Consider the following 19963-nt stretch of genomic DNA (forward strand, 5'->3'; position numbering starts at 1 on the left):
TACCTGTTGTCAGTCACTAATAGTCCCCATTAACAACTATTCACCCTTCCAGCCCGATCGTTATCAACTCTTTGTCTATCCAACTGCTCTTCTCTCTCTTTAGGCTCTATTCTATCTTTTGCTCCCTACCCAATCGCCCTCACTTTTTTCTGCATATAAACTGACGTTTTCCCAGCCACCATCAGTTTCATTGCGGCATTTCATTTCAAATAGGCATTTCGTATTAGTTTACAGGATACATTACAAGTTTTAGACTTTGCCTTTTTACACACCTTATGGATCAAGATGCAGTTTCCTTCGCAATATCACAGAAAAGCCAAAAGCGGGAGATCAAACTTCCTCTTTGGTCTTTATCCAAAGCAATACAGCTGGTGTGACACTCCACCTGATGGATCAATAACACATCAAAATTCTAAGATTGCTTTATTTGAAAAGAGTGGACATGAATTCTGATTGAAATGGAAATGCAATTTCATGAACTGGGTATTCATCGGGAAAAGAATGCACCCTTTGGGCATGAGATAAACATACATTAAGGATGAATTAAGCATGCAGTGGATAGATTTTGAGCATTCATTAGGAATGAAATAGACATGAATTGAGCATATATTGGGTATTCATTAGGTATGTGTTGGGCATGCTGGTGTTGAGGTGAATATTATACAATTGCTTTTGTATTTTTCTGCATCATCTATTCATTTTTAAAATGAAACAAATGCAATACCAGAATTGTGAGATTGTTTTTTTCTCAATTAGGACAGAACAGAAGGAGTTCCTTTCTCTATAAAATAGATGATGAGAGATGATCTAATAACACTCATTCTAAGTGATTGGATGATATACATATCAAGAAGAAATTGTCATTTGTGGTGGTTTATAAAACTAGAACTCAGAAATATAAGATAATCGCTAATAGAATCAGAACAAAGGTCTGTGATTGGGTGGATGGTGGGACATCACAAAAATGGAATGATGACACCAGACAAAATGGAATGGTAACAGAATAAGTAAAAATCAATAAAATGTGGTCTGGAGGAGATTAATTGAAGTAAGAGAATCATCACTGAAAGTTGTTATCCACACGGGTTAAAGTAATGATCTGGAATTGATTATCTCAATGTTGAGTCTGGAAGACCAAACTCAATAAAGGTGTAAATTTCAAGCTTTTGATATAACTGTGATGTAGAAACGTAGGAAAAAAGGGCAAGTGTATTTAGTCTGTCAAACCTACTTCACAAAACAAACAGACCATGGCTAGTCCTCTATCTCAGTGCATCCGCTCTCTGGGCAATTAGGGATCAAGAAATGATGGCCTAGCCAGGGACACTCACATCCCATAAGCAAATAAAGTTGATGGAGCTGAGGAATGTAAACTGGAAAAACTAGTGGGCAATAGTTAGAGGAGAAATTGACTGAGTTCAACCCAAAAACAAACTTTTGTGAAAATGTAAGGACAAAAAGCTAGGAATGGAATGAGAGGTGAAGAAAAAACAATGACTTGAGTAAAGGGAATACAAGAAGCTTAGGAAAGAGATTAAAAAGACAATTTAGAACAAGAAACATAAAAACAAAATTCTGTAGACCCATAAATAACAAAATGATTATATACATGTTGTTCAATGCCATTCATTTAAGGATGAATAAGTTGAACTAATGGAAAATTGAAATAGAAGCTTTTTTTATTTATTCATGGGATATGGGTATCAATGGTTTGGCCACAATTCATTGCTCACCCTTAATTGCCCTGGAGAAGGTGATAATGAGCTACTTTCATGAAATACTGCAGTCTTTGGGGTGCAGGACTCTGAATATGGCCTTCATTTGCACTAAAGGGGGTAAACTAATGTTAAAATATCAAAAGTAAAAATGGCCAAAGTAGAAATCAAAAGAGGTAAGGTTGAAATGAAATACCACACAAGTGAACTGAATTTAAAGAGGCTAAAGTAAGTACAGGTGGCCTGCACTTGGAGATACTCAAAGAAGTTAAGTAAATATTAGAAAATGCACAGGTATCCAGATATACAGTAGAAAAGACACTACAATGTTTTCTAAAAGAGCAGATAAAATCTCTAAGGTTGAGGACTACAAGAAACGTAGATTTCTAAAGGGATTTCTAAAAGGTGTCAAGGGAAATGGCGGGAGAGTAGTAGCATTGCACTGAGATAGAGAACTAACCATGGTCTGTTTGATTTGTGAAGTAGGTTTGACAGACTAAATACACTTGCCCTTTTTTCTATGCTTCTACATCACAGTTATATGAAAAGCTTGAAATTGAACAGCCAGATAACTGTAAATGTATTGATGTGGTCTATTTGCACTTTCAAAAGGCAGCACTGCCTGGACGGGTGGTAGAAGCAGAAATCCTTATAACATTTAAGAAGTATTTAGATGTGCACTTGCGATGACGAGGCACACAAGGCTATGGACCATGTGCTGGAAAATGGGATAAGAATAGGTGTTTGTTTTTGTGTGCAGATGTAATGGGCTTAAGGGCCTTTTTCTGTGCTGTAGAACTCTTTGGTAGAGTCATGAGAGGTTGGGCCATGGGAGGTCAGGTGTAGGTGGCAGAGTGAATTTGCAGGATGGCCACAAGACAGAAAACAGGGGCTGAGAGTAAAGACCTTCTGGCAGAAAGTAGGATGTGCTGCCCATGTTGGAACCACTGTGGTTAGATTTGGGCTAGGAAATTGGAAAGGCACTGTATCAAAATTTGTAGAAGATAATAGTTTGGTGTTTACAACTAGTCATGTGAGGGCACCATATCCCAGATGCAGAAAGGTATTAAACAGCTTGCAGGGTAGACAGAACAATGCCAAGAGAGAATCAATACTGTGAAGGAGTAAGAATCAGGCTGGTCATTTATTCCTTAGAAGATGAGAAACTATATTGGGTGTAGGAGCAACACAATTACATGAGCTGTTCAAAACAAGAACTCAAGTTGTCGATCGCAAACCTTTGCTAAAATCTATAGATTGCCCTTTGCCCTGGCCACACTGTTATCAACTCTCACTCCCAGCTGTAGCTGGTGAAAGCTTACTATGGAGGCAATCCCACTAGAATCCCTGTTCAAGCAAATTGTGGGCCAATTATTTCAATGTAAAAATAAAACAAATTACTGGTTAAAAGATAAAGCAATGAATTACTTTCAATGAATTATTTATAAAATACTGTTTTCTTTTTTAAAAAAGAACACTCTTTCTGCTTATGAATAAATTAGTCCTTGCCAAAGAATAGTTAGGATCATATTAATCCTATTATAAATTGTTTTGAATACTTTTTAATACAGTCACAGGCAAAGATCAAATCCCCTGATGTTCTCAGTGTTTCTTTAAAAGAACGAGAGTTAATCTCATTGATCAGTTGATGGTTCCACTAAGGTATTAGCCCAGTGTCAGCATTGTTCCTGGCTGGCTGTGAGGCAGCCAAATTCTTATTCAGCGCTGGTTCTATTAACTCGTGGACCACATTCCCCACGTAAAGACCTGTTGCCTATCAGTCACGGTACTATCGCGGCTAAAACAGACAGACAGAGAGAGAGAGAGAGGGCGGTTGATAGAGTGACTTGTTTACTTTCAGTGAGGCTTGTTATGTCAGCTTTGAATTTTTCATGAGGGCTCCGGTAACCTGTAACCTGCAAACTACACTCTTGGGGGCTCCCAGCACAAAGAGACGCACCAGTTCTCACTCCCCATCTGGCACTGGGTGTGAAGGACAAGCCGGGACTGCTGGAAACATGAAGAAGCTGGGACGGTCTGTTGGCGTCGTTTTCATTATATAACAGGGTGGGGGGAAAATTGGCAAGATATTGTTCAGCTTGTACCCTGCTTTCTCGGTGCATGTGGCATTTTCATAGCCTCGGTGAAATCTATAGTGAGGGTCTCAGAATAAATGTGACTGACTCCAATACCGCCTCAGTAGAATGGTCACTAACTTCTTTTCATGTCCCGTTTATATTTCACTATAAACGGTGAAATTCAGAGGGAGTGTTAGGAGCTTTTGTTACGTTAATCAAACAGACTTCAATTAGACTTTGGTCCAGGTTTTTGTTTAAAAGTCCCATGGGGATATTAATGGGCTTATGTTACACATATTCAGCACTATCTTTTCACTAATGTGATAGGGTGCACTGTCCTGAATACTTTATTTTCACTCGAGATAAAGAAAGCAACAAAAAACAACAAATAAATGACAGAAGGAAATTAATACTGTAGTTGCAGGGGAGTGACATTGTTCTTGATATCTTATTTTAGTTGTAATTTTTTTCTCTTCCTGTGTGTAGTACCGCTTGCCAATTTCAGCTTTGAGACTACAAAGCTATTGTTGCTGGTCGCCTTGCAAATGGATTGCTCGCTGACACAAAAACGTTTTCCATCGAATTTCCTCCTCCTGCGCTAGTCTTGGTCACTGCAAACGTGCTGTCGACCTTTTTTCCACTTTTTTTTTATTATTCAACAGGAGGCAAACGTACTGGAACCAATCGGTTAACGGGCGTTACTTGGTAAATTAAATTCCGTTAAGCTTGTGTTTGTTGGCATAAAGGAACACCACGGGCCAGTATCTCGCAACGCCTCGCTCACTGGCTCATTAAATCTCTTCTTTTTTGCCCCAGAACCGCGTAACCCACTTCCTGGCCACTTTTTTCCTGTCCTTCTGAACGGCGATCAGTTTAATCGGTTGTCATTTACTGACAGCAAGTAGTTTGGGGTCACTGCTGAACTGGGTAAAATGTCACAAGCCACCTTTGCCTGCGCTGATGATGAGTGTGGTTATACATCAAGTCAGCCAGGGATTAAGGGGAATCTCTTCAACTGAGAAGTTAGACATAAAAGGTGGAGTTCACGACGAGGCTGTGGGGATTGTGATGATATAGGGAGAGGCATGGCCTCAGCAAGCTCAGTAATAGTGGACTGTGTGTAAACTAAAGTGGCCAGACTATATTCGAGTTTTGATGAATTGGTTTTCAACCTAAGACTCTTAACTGTAAGACAGTCGCTAATAAACCTAAGAAGGATTTCAGGAGAAACATTTCTTTTTCTAGAAAGAGGGAATTGCAACCTCTCGTGTCTTTATTTCTTTGGCCAGGAGACTCTGAAGCCCCAGTGGAATAATTGAGGCAAATGCCATTGAGACATTTCAGGGTCAACTGGAGAAGGAAGGAAGTGAGAGAGAAACAGAAGGGAAAATACATAGAAACAAAGAAGATAGGAGCAGGAGAAGGCCCTTTGAGCCTGATCAGTCGTTCATCATGAGTATGGCTGATCGACCGACTCAATAGCCTAATCCTGCTTTCTCCCCATAACCTTTGATCCCATTCACCCCAGGTGCTATATCTAGCTGCCTCTTGAATACATTCAATGTTTTGGCATCAACTACTTCCTGTGGTAGTGAATTCCACAGGCTCACCACTCTTTGGGTGAAGAAATGTATCTCCTCATCTTCATCCTAAATTGTGTACCCCAAATCCTCAGACTGTGACCCCTGGTTCTGGACACACCCATCATCGGGAACATCCTCCCTGCATCTACCCTGTCCGGTCCTGTTGATAGGGAGGAGATGAAGATGGAGGGCAGGAGACTTGTGTGAAGGATAAATACTGGCAGAGACAACTTGGTTGAATGGCCTGTTTCTGTGCTGTGGACGATGACAATGCAGTTTTAATGAGATTTTTGGTCTGGTGACCCCAACTGTTAAGGGGTGATGTCCAATTGATGTGAGGAGCAGACAAGTCAGCAACCTGGCTGTGTAGATCATAATCTTTTTAAATGATTTTTGTTACTGAAGGGTTCTTTTACTAAAGACAAGCATTCAATGTTGCAGTCTCCATTTGAACAAGACAAACAGAAGTGTATTAATAAGAAAAAACCCACACTTCTCCCTAATAGCACAGATTCATCGATATTACCTCTTACCTGTCCCTTATATCCAAGGAGGATTGGATGATTATGGTTAGTGCCTCCTTGATTTCCATCCTTAGTTCCCTCAGGATCCTCAGATGTATCTCCCTTAGCCCTCATGATGTAAAAATTCTAATTTGCAGTAGGCTGCATAATAATTCTTATTTATCACATTTTAGCCCATCCAGTTTCTCAACTATCTTATCTTTCACGACGACTTCACACTGTGGCAATGTCTTCTTGATGCAAAATAATCATTTACTACCACAGCAAAGTCAGAACTATCATACATAAATTCCTAATAAACCCACTCCTCTCTTTATTAAGAGATAACACAGTGTAGAGCTGGAGGAACACAGCGGGCCAGGCAGCATCAGAGGAGCAGGAAACCTGACATTTTGGGTCAGGATTCTTCTTCTGAAGAAGGGTTCCAACCTGAAACGTCAGCTTTCCTGCTTCTCTGATGCTGCCTGGCCTGGTGTGTTCCTCCAGCTCCACACTGCGTTATCTCTGACTGCAGCAGCAGCAGTTCTTACTACCTCCATTTATTACCCTTTTTCAGTCTATGATTGACATTAAACCTTCAGAATATGTGCCACTCTGGCACTCAATAGGTTTCTTTTTTGCATTCAAAGGTTGTCCAAAGTCCCCAGCGTCACAGATGAAAGATTTCAGCCAATTTTGTTTATTTCATGTGATATTAAGGAACAGTTGGAAGCACTAGATACAGTGATGGCTATGGGGCCTGACAACAGCTGCAGTGCTGAGAACCTGTATGACAAAACTAGCCTGCTCCTAGCCTAGCTGTTTAGTACAGAATATCTAACAGGCGATATGGAAATTTGCTCAGGTACGTCCTGTCCACAAAAAGCTAATATGCCAATTACCACTCATCAGTCATAGAGTCATACACTTGTACAACATGGAAATTGACCCTTCTGTCCAACTTGTCCATGCCGACCAGAAATTCCAAATTAATCTACTCCCATTTGCCAGCATTTGGCCCATATCCTGCTAAACCCTTCCTGTTCATATACCCATCCAGGTGCCCTCTAAATGTTATAATTGTATTCCTGTCTAAATTGTCAGCTAGGTGATGGAAGGAGTCACTAATTGTGTGGTTAAGTGACTGGATGGTTAAGGGTCTGGGTGCTGTTCTCTTTGAAGGGTCGGTGAAAACTGGATGGGCTAAATGGCCTCTTTCTGCACTGTAGGGATTCTATGACAAAAGACTTGAATTCCAGATGTGAGAGTTAACTGCTTTTATCACCTTGGCAGCATTTCCCCAAGTGTGGCATTAAAGACCCTGAGTAAAATCAAATTCACCGGGAGTCATACCTTGCACAAAGGAAGACGACTATGGTTATTGGAAGCTAAACAACTTGGCCCCAGGACATTGCTGCAGGAGTTCACAGGCGCAAACTTCTTTAAGTGCTTCATCAATGATCTCCTCAGTACCGCTCATAATTTGGCACATACTGAAGCAGTCAGTTGCATGCAGCAAAACTAGGGCCATATTCAGATTTGGACTAATAAGGAGCAAATAACAGTTGGGCCACACAAGTGCCAATTTGATCGTCTTCACATAAGAGAGAATCTAACCATGTCCACTTGGCATTCAATGGCATTACCACTGAATATTTCACAATCAACATTCTGGGGGTTACCATCATCAGAAGCTTAACTGGACCAGCCATATCAATTCTGTGGCCACAAAAGAGGGTGAGAGGCTGGAAATGCTGTGGTGAGTGTCTCAACATCCAACTCACCAAAGTTGGTTCAGAATCTAAAAGGCATACATCACAAACGTGACAGAATAATCTCCACTTACCTGGGGAGTCCAGCTCAAACAATATTCAAGAAATTTGTTGCTATCCAGAACAATGCATTGAGTATAGGAGTTGGGAGGTCATGTTGCAGCTGTACAGAACATTGGTTAGGCCACTTTTGGAATATTGTGTTAAATTCTGGTCTCCCTAATTTAGGAAAGATGTTGTTAAACTTGAAAAGTTCAGAAAAGATTTACAAGAATGTTGTCAGAGTTGGAGGGTTTCAGGTATAGATAGAGGCTGAATAGGCTCGGGTTATTTTCTCTGGAGTATTGGAGGCTGACAGGTGACCTTATAGAAGTTTACAAAATCATGAGGGGCATGGATAGGGTGAATATTCAAGGTCTTTCCCCAGGGTAGGGGATTCCAAAACTAGAGGGCATAGGTTTAAGGTGAGAGAGGAGAGATGTAAAAGGGACCTAAGGGGCAACTTTTTTTACGCAGAAGATGGTTCATGTAAGGAATGAACTGCCAGAAGAAGTGATGGAGGCTGGTACAATTACAACATTTAAAAGGCATCTGGATGGGTATATGAATAGAAAGTGTTTAGAGGGATATGGGCGTAATGTTGGCAAATGGGACTAGATTAGTTTAGGATATCTGGTCAACATGGATGTGTTGGACTGAAGGGTCTGTTTCCATGCTGTACATTCTATGACTATGAGTCTATGACATAAGAGGTCATTTCATCAGCATCCCATTCAGCACCTTAAACACCTAGCTACATGACCCTGCATGTACAAGATGCCCTGAAATAACTCACCGAAGGTCTTTCAAAAGCACCTTGAAGGCATGGAGCAGGTTCAAGGGAACGCCATCGCCTGCAACTCCCATCCAACTTGGAACTATGTCACCATTGCTTCATTGTCATTACGTCAGATTCCTGGAACTCCCTCCCTAACAGCACTGGGGGTGTCCCTGCACCAAATGGACTGCAGCAGTTCCAGACATTAGCTCACCACCACCTTCTAAAGGGCAATTAGGGATGGGCAACAAATGCTGGCCTTGACCAATACACTCACATCACAAGTACAAACAAAAACCTGACTTGTAAACCCCTACTAACTTGGGCACTTGGCTTCTAAATAACAACGTTTTTTTGCTAATAATTTATCCTACATCCTAACAGCATTTATGATTTTGGCACTGACTTGCAGTAGCTGGTGTTTCAAAACGAAAGAGAATTGTTGCATGGCAATGAAAGACAGGGGCAGGGTGATAAAGGCAGTAAATTATGTTTGATGTAGACAAGTCTGTACAGTGAATTGCAGTTTATTCATTAAATATACTTTAATTGTTCTGACAAGAACATAGATAGCCAAGAATGTGAAATAAAAATAAGGATGGGATGAAATGTCAAATATGACCCTTTTTATGGTTGGTGAGAGAACAATGTGTTAAATATTCACTATTAGATAGGATTGCTCTTTCCTCCAGCCTAACAAAAAGCCCAAATGAAATGAAATCTTATGACAATATAAACATTGAAATTATTAGCAAGTGAATTTTCAGTTTTTGCACACTTGAAATAGGACCAAGCATTTATAGGAGTAATTTGACTTATTCAGTGTTTAAAAATTGAAATTTGGTGAAATACTTACAAATCAACCGAATCTGCTTCAAGGAAATAAGAACAATCAAATACAGATTCTAAACCTCTTGGGCTGAAGGTAAATCCCTTACACATTACCACTGTTTATGTTCCACCCTGCACCAACTTAGCGTTCGCTGGGCCATAAATTGGCATGTGATAGGCTTCCTTTCTGATTGGGGAGCTTCCAGCAGTTGTCTTGTCCCAGCAGTGCCACCAAAAGCCAGTGCCTAAGGAATATGTTCGGTGATGGAACCCAGATTGTGAGCTGAGTCAGGGATACTCTTGGAATCAGCCTGGCAGACTCCAGTGAGGTGGTCAAGGGGTGGAGGTGAATGTGGGGGAGCAGCAAGTGATAGGTCAAGTGAGGGAGGAATGCAGGGTTTCAGCGGGTCTTTGTTGGCCACATGGGTTTGGAAAGAAACTGCCACCACTTTGTCCATCCAGCTGTCTACCTGGCAGGCTGGAGCTTGATGCCAGTCTCTGCTGCCATGGGCAAAATACCAACAGAGGTGGGGGGAGGCCCCTAAGTGGATATTAATTGGCCTGTTAGGACCTCAATTCGTCCATTGGTGAGTGGTCTGCTCAATGCCTCCCCAAAATTGCAGTGAGGCAGGCCGGAGGGGTTTGGCAACATAAAATGATTACCATAACACCAAAACCTGCAGCCATTGAGTCATATAGCAAGGAAAGAGACCCTTCCGCCCAACTCATCCATTTCCTAAACTGAACTAGTCCCATTTGCCTTCATCCCTCTAAACCTTCCCTCTCCATGTACCTGTTCAAATGTTTTTTAAATGTTGTAGTTGTACCCACCTCTATCACTTCCTCTGGCAGCTCATTCCACATACACACTGCCTTTCTGTGAAAATATTGCCCCTCAAGTCCCTTATAAATCTTTCCCCTTTAACCTTAATCCTATGACCTCTAGTTTGAACTCCCCTATCCTGGGGAAAACAAAAATGTTGGTTATTCACCTTATCTATGAACTTCGTGATTTTATAAACCCCTACCAGGTCACCCCTCAGCCTCCTATGTTCCAGGGAAAAATGTCCCAGTCTATCCAGCCTCTCCTTACAACTCAAACTCTCCAGTCTCAGTAACATCCTTGTAAATATTTTTTGCATCCTTTCCAGTTTAATGACTTTCTTCCTATTGTACAGCAACCAGAATTGTATGCAGCATTCCAAATGTAACTTTACCAATGCCTTGTACAGCTGTAATATAACATTGCAACTCGTGTATTCAATGCTCTGACCGATGAAAGCAAGCATGCAAAACACTTTGTTCACCAGCCTATCTACCTGTGACACCACTTTCAAGAAACTATGTATCTGAACCCCTCTGTACCTGAACCTTTGTTTGACAACACTCCTGTCTAAATTACAATGCATAAATAAAGATCTGTATCAAGGAACACATTTAGACCATTGATTAACAAGGGTGAGGTAAATTCATCTCATAATGTTTACTTTTTACTATCCATCTTATCTTAGAGCTTTTATGGTGCAGTGGTAGTGTCTCTACCTCTGGGCCAGAAACTCCAGGTTTAAGTCCAACCTGAGGACTTGTTTATCAGTGCAGGAACGTTAATAAGATGGCCAAACAAAGTGTTTGTCACCCTATAAATCCTTCTAATATGCCTGATGGAAGGTAGTAAGCTTGGGATTGTCTCATGGTCAAAGAAATAAATGCAGCTATCTTTGTAGCCTTGAAGATTGAATCCAGCAAACACAAATACTGAATGAAAAACGGGAAATGCTGGACATACTCAGCAGGTGAGGGATTTTTTATGATTAGTAAAACAGAGTTACCATTTCAGGCCATGGAGTCATAGCTCAGAAAAAGGCCCATTGGCCCATCATATCAGCTCCAGTCATGAAGCACCTATCTCGTACCATTCTCCAACACTTGGTCTAGCCTTATATGCTATGGCACTTCAAGTAATGGTCTTTCAACTGAAAAGTGCACTATTCCAACCATTGTCTCACAGAGAATCATTACACACATCAATGGAAGCTCCATCATGAGATCATTGACCTTGATGATCTTACTGTTTATTACTTTGGCTAAAATATATTTATTCTTTTTATTACTTCCTTACCAGAGATAGTCACCAAGATTCCAACTGTGAATCAGTTATCTACATTTTAAGGATTGGTTGTAAGCAACAAAATGAATGTTTAATAATTTTGCTATTTAATGACAGTGGATATGTTCGTAATTGCTGTGCAATTGCTGCCCATTCAATTACCATTGTGCAATTACACCTATTTGCTGCTGAAATTTATACTTTGGGAGTTCCTTCCACTAGAAGGGGAATATGGAACTTCTTCCAGAAAGAGCACTTTCTCCTCAGGTGTGTCCCTGTCTGTTGACTATCCTCTCTAAATTTTTAACTTACTGGTCAGTCACTGAAACCAAGTCACTAAACAGGGCTTTCTTTAGATGTCAGGCTCCTGCTCACAACTCAGGCTGACAACTGGTTTCTCCCATGGACTGGGAGGTCATTGTATCTTAATGAACATTGCACAAGGACCCTACGGAATGTCATCAAAATCTGACCATGCATCAGGTCATTCCCACTCTGTGTATATTTTAATAATCATCAGATAATCATGCAAGGGAAGAATGAGAAGGGTTATCAACGCCTGCCCTCAAAGAAGAAAAACCACCATGTGCAAATGCACCATCTTTTACTTATAAATTCTGTGTCTGATACTAACTCTCTCACTAACACCTGAAGAAGTTGTAAGGCTCCAAAAGATTGCGTTTTCAAATGAACCTGTTGAATTATGATCTGGTGTCATGTGATTTCTGACCTTGTCCACCCCTGTCCAGCACCAGCACCTCTACATCATCTGCAGATGATGAAAGACAGATTTTGCATGTATACAACAGTTGATTTCATTTCTTCAAGACATCTCACAGCGCTTTACCATCCAGCACAGTGTGTAAGGTGACCTGCAAAATTTCAAACAATGCTTCCAAAAATGGACTGGATTTATACACTGCATATCAATGTGAATCATTGGTTTTGGTGGAGGACAACTCATTTCTGTTTAACAGTCCAGTCTGTACAGGTGTAATATAAACTTCCCTACATCTCAGCAACACTATCCATATTTCCTGTTTGATTTGTTGTGCGTGGTGTATCTACAACCCGAAAAGTGTATCTCTAAACTGAAAATTTGAGATCAACTCCTAATGTGAGTAGAGTCCTAAATATGCCATTATTAGCTGAAAATTAGCATGATATAGGCAAGTAATCAGTTTGACGTTGAATCAATCTATACTAATATTCTTGGAACTTGTGATAAAATCAATTTTTGTTCCATGTGATTGAAGCTAGCAGATATAGAGAATTAGTTAGCTGGAGATTGTAACAGTCAGGGCACAGGATATTCCACTGCTGGGTACATTTGATTGTACCTACTAATGGTACTAGGCACCTGGCAGTGACCTTTGCTCAGGACAATCACTCTTGTTCCCCATAATATGATGTCCTCTACTGTGATCTGGTATCTCTGGGTCCAGAAAGGTTTCGACTCTGATCGTAATGGTCCTTTGATTTTCCCCATCGACACCAGCTGTTTCAGTTTTGCCAGAACCTGACATTACTGCATCGGATATTGTCAGCTGTGACTGGAACTGTGTCGAGAAAATTTAAAACCATGGACTCTTCCAGTGGCAGTACCACCAGCGATGTATCTGGCAGCGGGAGGCAGCTCAATGCATCCGCATTTGCTACTTGACCTCCCGTATGGTGTTCCAACTTGTAATTACATGCACTTAGTATTAGAGCCCACTGCTGAATTTGGCCTGAACCTATGGGTGGCACTGTCTTGTCACCTTTAAGTAGTCCTAGCAGATGTTTGTAGTCCATTATTATTACAAATTTACGTTCGTAAAGATATTGGTGGAACTTCCTAACTCCAAATATGACTGGCAAACCTTCCTTCTCTAACTGTGCGTACTTATGCTCTGCATTAGCCAAAGTCTTGGATGCATATCGAGCATTCCTCCCCATTGGGCTACCTATGAGCTGATGCTACCCTGATGCCACACTGGGAGGCATTGTGTGTCAATACCAGATCTCTCTTGGGATCATAGTGTGCCAACACCTTAGAGGATGATAGCTGTTACTTCACTTCCCTGAAAGCTCTGGCTTGGCTACGTGACCATTTCCAAGGCTGACCCTTTTTATGAGTTGATGCAAAGGTGCCAGGATGGAGGCCAGGTTATGCATGACCTTTCTGTAATAATTCACCAGCCCAAGGAAACAGTAAGGTCTGGTACATACATGGGAGCCAGGGCACCTTTGATCGCCCTCATTGTATCTTCCAATTGGTGTAACCCGGTCTTGTGGACTCTGTAGCCCAAGTCACTTAGGATGTGTAAACACACATTTATCCCTTCTAATGCATATGCTGGCCTGGGAGAAACATCTAAAGACTATGCCCAAGTTCTCTAAGTGCTCTTTATTGGTCTTTCCTATTAATAGCCCATCATTTAGATAAATGGCAACTTGGGGTAGACCTTGTAAAATGTTTTCCATTGTCTGCTGAAAAATTGCACAGGCTGATGATACCCCAAATGGCAGTCTTGTATATTGGTACAAACAGTTATGAGTATTAATTGTAGCATACGTTTGGAAATCCTCATCTAACCGCAATTGCATGCCGAGCTTTGTGAAGGACAGCCCCCTTGCCAGCTTTGCATATGAATCTCCTATGCAAGGGTGTTTATCCAGCTACAAAAAGTGGTTTACCATTTGTTTAAAATACCCTCAAAGGCAAACCGACGCATCAGGCTTCACAATCGGTGCAACTGGTACTGCCCATTGCACACACTGTAATGGTTTGATGATTCATTTGTCTTTCAGCCTCCTGATGTCTGCCTTTACTTTTGCACAAAGAGCAAATTGCATTGGGCATGCCTTACAGAATCGTGGAATTGCTTCCTGGTCAACGTGCAAAGTGACCTTGGCTCCTTTGATAGTCCCTAGACCTTCCTGAAAAACTTGCCGTTTCACTTCACTCAGGCAAGCCATTTTTTAATTGAAAAATGTTGAACCAATCTAGGTAAATCTTTTTTAACCAATTTTGTCCCATCAAGCTTGGGCCTGAGTCTTTTACCCTGATCTGTGATAACTGACCCAGCTGCTTCTCATAAGAGACTGGAACCAATGTTGTACTCTTAAACTGAAAAGGCTCCCCGGGATAGGTTTTCAGTCTAGTCGAGGTCTTGTGCAAACGTAAGGATTGGAGTCCAAAGCGAATTTTGTTAAAAGACTGGTTCTACGATCACTGAAACAACTGCACTGGTATCAATCTCCATTTGAACTGGGTGACCATTTAACCAGATATTTATTTGATTGGATCTGATTTGGATGTTCTAAGCAAGTTAACTGTTACAAACCAAATGTAAGTGGACTTTACAGGGTATACACTCTCCTGGATACTGACCTACAAGTTCTGTTACTTCACATAGGCCTAGTGAGACTCTTTTGCTGCCTCGAGACACATATCAGCAGTAACTACAATGGCTTGCCAGCCTGGCTCCTGAAGAAAATTATAACTGTTTGGCTGAGGCTTAGGGTATTGCCATGGGCAGACCTTGAATTCATCTGCTCAGGATATGTGACGCTAGGCAATTGCCTTCACTCAGATGGTGTTCACCAAGCTCACTCAGCCTGGCGAGGGTGTCCACTTCCATCGGAATACCCTGTAACTCATATGCCCCACTTGCTGCATTTTGCAATGATAAAGCCAGTTGTGGCCTGTTTGAAATCCAATTGGGCTTCAGCTAGTAGGTGCTTTCGCATTAATCCCACTCACCAAACGGTTTCTCAGCATCTTTTTAACAGTTAAACAAAAGTCACCTGCCACTGCTAGTCATCTTAACCTAGTCAAAAATCCTGATTCAGATTCCCCTAGTTCACAAATTGCCAAGTAAAACTGATAGCATCTCAGAATTAGAGAAGGCTTGGAGTAATAGTATTCCTCAACTAAATTCATCAAATCTTGAAAGATTTTAGTATCCGGTACCTCAGGGAAGGTTAGGCTCCTAATAACCAAAAAAAGCTGCAGGTCCTCAAGCTGCCAGAAGAATTACTCATTGCTTTTCATCTGTCCCAATGTAATTTGCTTGGAAAAAATAATGCATTCTTTCCACATACAGGACTCAGTCTTCAATGGTAGGATCAAATGAGTCAATCTTCCCATGATGCCAGTCATGCTCATCACTACTCAAAAGATGACTGTTGTGAATGAATTTCTTCAGGAGCATGCTTTTCTCTCATCACCACTGAAATAACTCCACCGATGCCAGTATTCCATCACTAAGTCACCCTTTATTTACACGTGGAGCATCCTTGACACTGATCCAGCTCCCTCACAGCCAGCTCTCAGAGTGAACAGGATGTCTGACACTCCTGTTCTTATCTGTCAGCCAAGGCTCCCTGAACATACCAGATTTACAGCCCCAATCAGGAAACTCATATTCATTGAGGTCCGCCTGGCTGACCTCATAACAATCACACCACAAACCATGCTGACTATCCCGAATCAACCTATGCTTTTTCAAGTGAATATTAATTCTCTTTTCAGAATTTTCTCCAATGGTTTCCTTACCACTAATGTGAGACTCATCAGTCTGTAATTTCCTGATTCACCTCTACCACCTTTCTTGAAAAGTGGAAGCACATTAGCTGGCCTCCAGTCCTCTGGCACTTGCCCTACAGCCAGAGAGGAATTAACAACTTGTGTCAGAGCCCCTGCAATTTCCTGTCTCAATTCAACCGGGCCAAGGAATTTGTCCATTTTTAAGCCAGTCAGAGCTTCTAGTAGCTCTCCATTTTCTGTAATTTGTGATGCGTGAAGACAATTGTGTTCTTGAGTTCCACTTCCCCATTCCAATCAATGGATTTTGTATTCCTTGACTTACATGGTGATAAATGCTCCTATTTACCCAGGCCTCCAAGCAACACTAATACATCAATATCATTTCCATCATTGGAAGCTAGGAACAGGAAAAAACATTCAGCACCTCAAGTCTGTTCTTCTATTTAATTAGTTTATGGTTGATCTGTGTCTTAACCTTATTTGCTCGAGTTGGTTCTGTAACCTTTATGGCTCACAAAATCCACATATCTCAGTTTTCAAAATTTTCCATTGACCCTCAGCCTCAGCAAATCTTGGTAAAAGAAATAGTTTTTTGTGAATGATACCTTCCTGGTATCACCATCAGTGGCTTTGCTCTAATTGTAAGTTTATGTCCCAAAGGATGCAGTTGTGCAATGATTTGTCTTCATGTAAAAGTTTCCCGATGCACTATATACTTGCAGAAAGTATAATGTTTATTTCATGGAGCTCTTTCCAGAGGAAAATACAGTCAATGAATGACCATCCCGGACGAGCCCAGCTAAAACAAGTTGATAGGGTTGTAAAGAAGGCGTATGGTGTGTTGGCTTTCTTTAGCAGGGGAATTGAGTTTAAGAGCTGCGAGGTTATGCTGCAACTCTATAAAACTCTGGTTAGACCACACTTGGAATATTGTGCTCAGTTCTGGTCACCTCATTATAGGAAAGAAGTGGAAACTTTAGAAAGGATGCAGAGGAGATTTACCAGGATGCTGCCTGGACTGGAGGGCAGGTCTTATAAGGAAAGGTTGAGGGAGCTGGGGCTTTTCTCATTGGAGCAAAGAAGGATGAGAGGTGACTTGATAGAGGTGTACGAGATGATGAGCGGCATAGATAGAGTGGATAGTCAGAGACTTTTTCCCAGGGCGGAAATGATTATTATGGGGGGACATAATTTTAAGGCAATTGGAGGAAGATGTAGGGGAGATGTCAGAGGTAGGTTCTTCATACAGAGAGTGGTGGGCGTGTGGAATGCGCTGCCGGCAGTGGTAGTGGAGTCAGATACTTTAGAGACTTTTAAGCGACTCTCGGATAGGCACATGGAGGATAGTAAAATGTTGGGTACGCAGGGTAATTTGATCTTCGTAGGATAATAGGTCGGCACAACATCATGGGCCGAAGGGTCTGTACTGTGCTGCACTATTCTATGTTCTATCTATTATTGTCACTACTTGTTGCTAAGTATGCTAAGTTGGAGGTAAATGAAACTTTATTTCTTTTTACCTGAGGCATAAGAGAAAAAAAAGACAGAGCAGGTAAAGGTTTAAGAGAAAAAGATGTTACAGGCATGAACCAGCTACTCCCTCACATGACATAAGCAAATTCATGTGGTGGCTCTTCACCCTAGGTCACTCCTGTTGGATCATCACATTCAGTTTCAGAGCAGAGCTGACCATGGTTTTGTTCGGTTTTCACACCCATGTTAATGCAAACTTTTAAAAAGTGGTTTCAAACAGTTCATGATTCCAAAATGACTCCCTAACCTGCAATACTTACATTTTGGGGAATGCACTTTTCCTACTGTGTTTATATTTCCAAACTGTGAACAGTAATGAAACCAGAATGCTAACTCAGGATTCATTTTTCTAAGCTTTTGCCTTACAATCCCCATTAACCACACTTTTCCACTTACTTCTTCTATTGTTCCATTTATTCTCTCACTATTTGTCAGTCTTCTTCAGTTTAGTTTGTCTTGCACAGGAGACTTACAACCAAGGCTATCACTCTGGCTTGTTTTAGTCTTCAAACTTGTTCATGCATAGTTCAAATCTAATTAGTATTTGGGATAGATTATCTTCATTGTACAGGCTCATATCAAATGGTGGACTGTAATCCTACTATGTCTGTTTAATGAATCAATGGGACAATAGTAATTTGAAAATAATGAAGCAGGTAAACTGTTGTTCTTTCTATTGGTATCTGAGTAGCTATAAGAAGGAATTGAGAAATACTCTCATGGTATTCATCAATTGATGGTAGACAGACTACTAGCAATTCATTGATGTATTGCAGCAAAAAATAATCTGCTGGTTAATACTTTTTTTTGTGATATGATATATTTGAACAATCACAGTGTGAAGCACTTGCTGGAAAATGCTTTAGTCTGGTTCTAATAACCCCATCTTGTGGAAAAAATTTGTCAGAACAGCTTAAGGATCACAAGTCGATATATCCCTCAGCTGCAAAACAGAAAAAGTTCTTAAAAGAAGCTTAAGTCAAATTAATCGCTGCTTTACAATTCTCTGTTCACAAACTTTAGCTGGCTCTCAGGAGAGTGAATTCATTCAACACTGTTTTGACCGCTCTGATAGTAAGCACTAGTTAGCTGCTTTTACATAGAGTCATATTGTCTTATTGCATGGAAACAGACCCTTTGGTCCAACCAGTTCATGCCAACCAAAATACCAAACTAAATTAGTCCCACCTGCCTGAACTTGGCCCATATCCCTCCAAATATTTCTTATTCATGTACTTATCTTTGTCTTTTAAACATTGTAACTGTACTTGCATCCTCTGGAAGTTCATTTCACACACAAGCCACACTCTGTGTTAAAAAAAATTGCCCCTCAGGTCTTTTTAAAATCTTTCTTCTCTTACCTTAAAAATATGATCCCCAGTCTTGAAATCACCCACCTTTGGGAAAGACACTGCCATTCACCCTATCTATTCCTTTCATGATTTTATAAACCTCTATATGCATTTTAGTGAATTTCACATTAAAAGGGGAGATTATAAGATTATCAATGAAGGGCAAATATATTAGCTTGACTCACAAGAATCTTATCATTTTTGAGGAAAGAGTATACATTTTGTTGCTGGATTCTATTGATGAGGTAGAGTGCATAGATTCTCTGTGGAAGAAGGATGCAGTTGAAAATTAAGATTATTTATTCACTATCAGGATATGGTCACTTTTTGTAAGGTCATCTTCCAATGCTCCATGAAGATGTTGCTTTAACTGTGGAGAATTATTCGAAATGCTGTGAGTGTCTTGTGAGTTTTTCAATTTTTTGAGTGTTTACTACATTTTAACTGAAAGAATGGATTGGCAAGGTGGCATTATTTTGGGAATATTCTTTTTGATGCAATTTATATTTTGGGTGAAGAAGTCTTTTAGGAGGGAAAGATATATTTGTTTACTTTAATTATCATGTAGAGAAAAAACATTTTTAAATATGGAAAAGCAAACCCAATGATGTAGAAGGATTTACATTTAACTAATTAGAAAGATTGAGACGTTTACAGGAAGGAAACCCAAAGACAGATGTGACCTGTACAAAGGTTTTCAATGACACAGATAGCGTTACCAAAATATCTACTGATATGATGGGAGAGGCTCAGTTGTATTGGGCCTCTCATATCCATAAAACAGATAGAAGAACAATTTTCTATTCCAGGAGACTTCGAAGCAAAGTGAAAGAATTGCCAGTCTTAAGGAAAGTTTCAGTTTCAGATGAACTAAAGCATTTCCTCTCAATTGTCTCCATCCTTCTCATGGTTATTTTCAAATCCCCCGTGGCATCATCCTTCCCCATTTCTGAAATCTCCTCCAGCCCTACAAGCAATAGTGTTCTTTTTGTTCCTCTGCTTTCTGCCTCTCACATATTCCTAAGTTTAATCGGAACACTATGGCTGTTGATAAGTTATAACTATGCATTCATAACTCTGAAACATTCTGACAGACTAGACACAGAGAGAATGCTTGCACTAGAGGCTTTCAATATAA

At 40.6% G+C, this 19963-nt stretch overlaps 1 long non-coding RNA gene across 1 annotated transcript in view; it reads right to left on the minus strand.

Annotated features, from left to right (window-relative positions):
• LOC125482940 overlaps positions 1 to 8586 on the minus strand; it is a 9963-nt gene extending 1377 nt beyond the window's left edge. The window contains exons 1-2 of the long non-coding RNA XR_007261931.1: positions 8487 to 8586; positions 273 to 385 (exon numbers count right to left, since the gene is read on the minus strand). This is a non-coding gene — a long non-coding RNA (uncharacterized LOC125482940). The remainder of the gene's footprint in view (positions 1 to 272; positions 386 to 8486) is intronic.
• Positions 8587 to 19963: the final 11377 nt, after the last annotated feature.

This window comes from Rhincodon typus, chromosome 1 (assembly GCF_021869965.1).
Source record: "Rhincodon typus isolate 14 chromosome 1, sRhiTyp1.1, whole genome shotgun sequence".
Taxonomy (NCBI): domain Eukaryota; kingdom Metazoa; phylum Chordata; class Chondrichthyes; order Orectolobiformes; family Rhincodontidae; genus Rhincodon; species Rhincodon typus.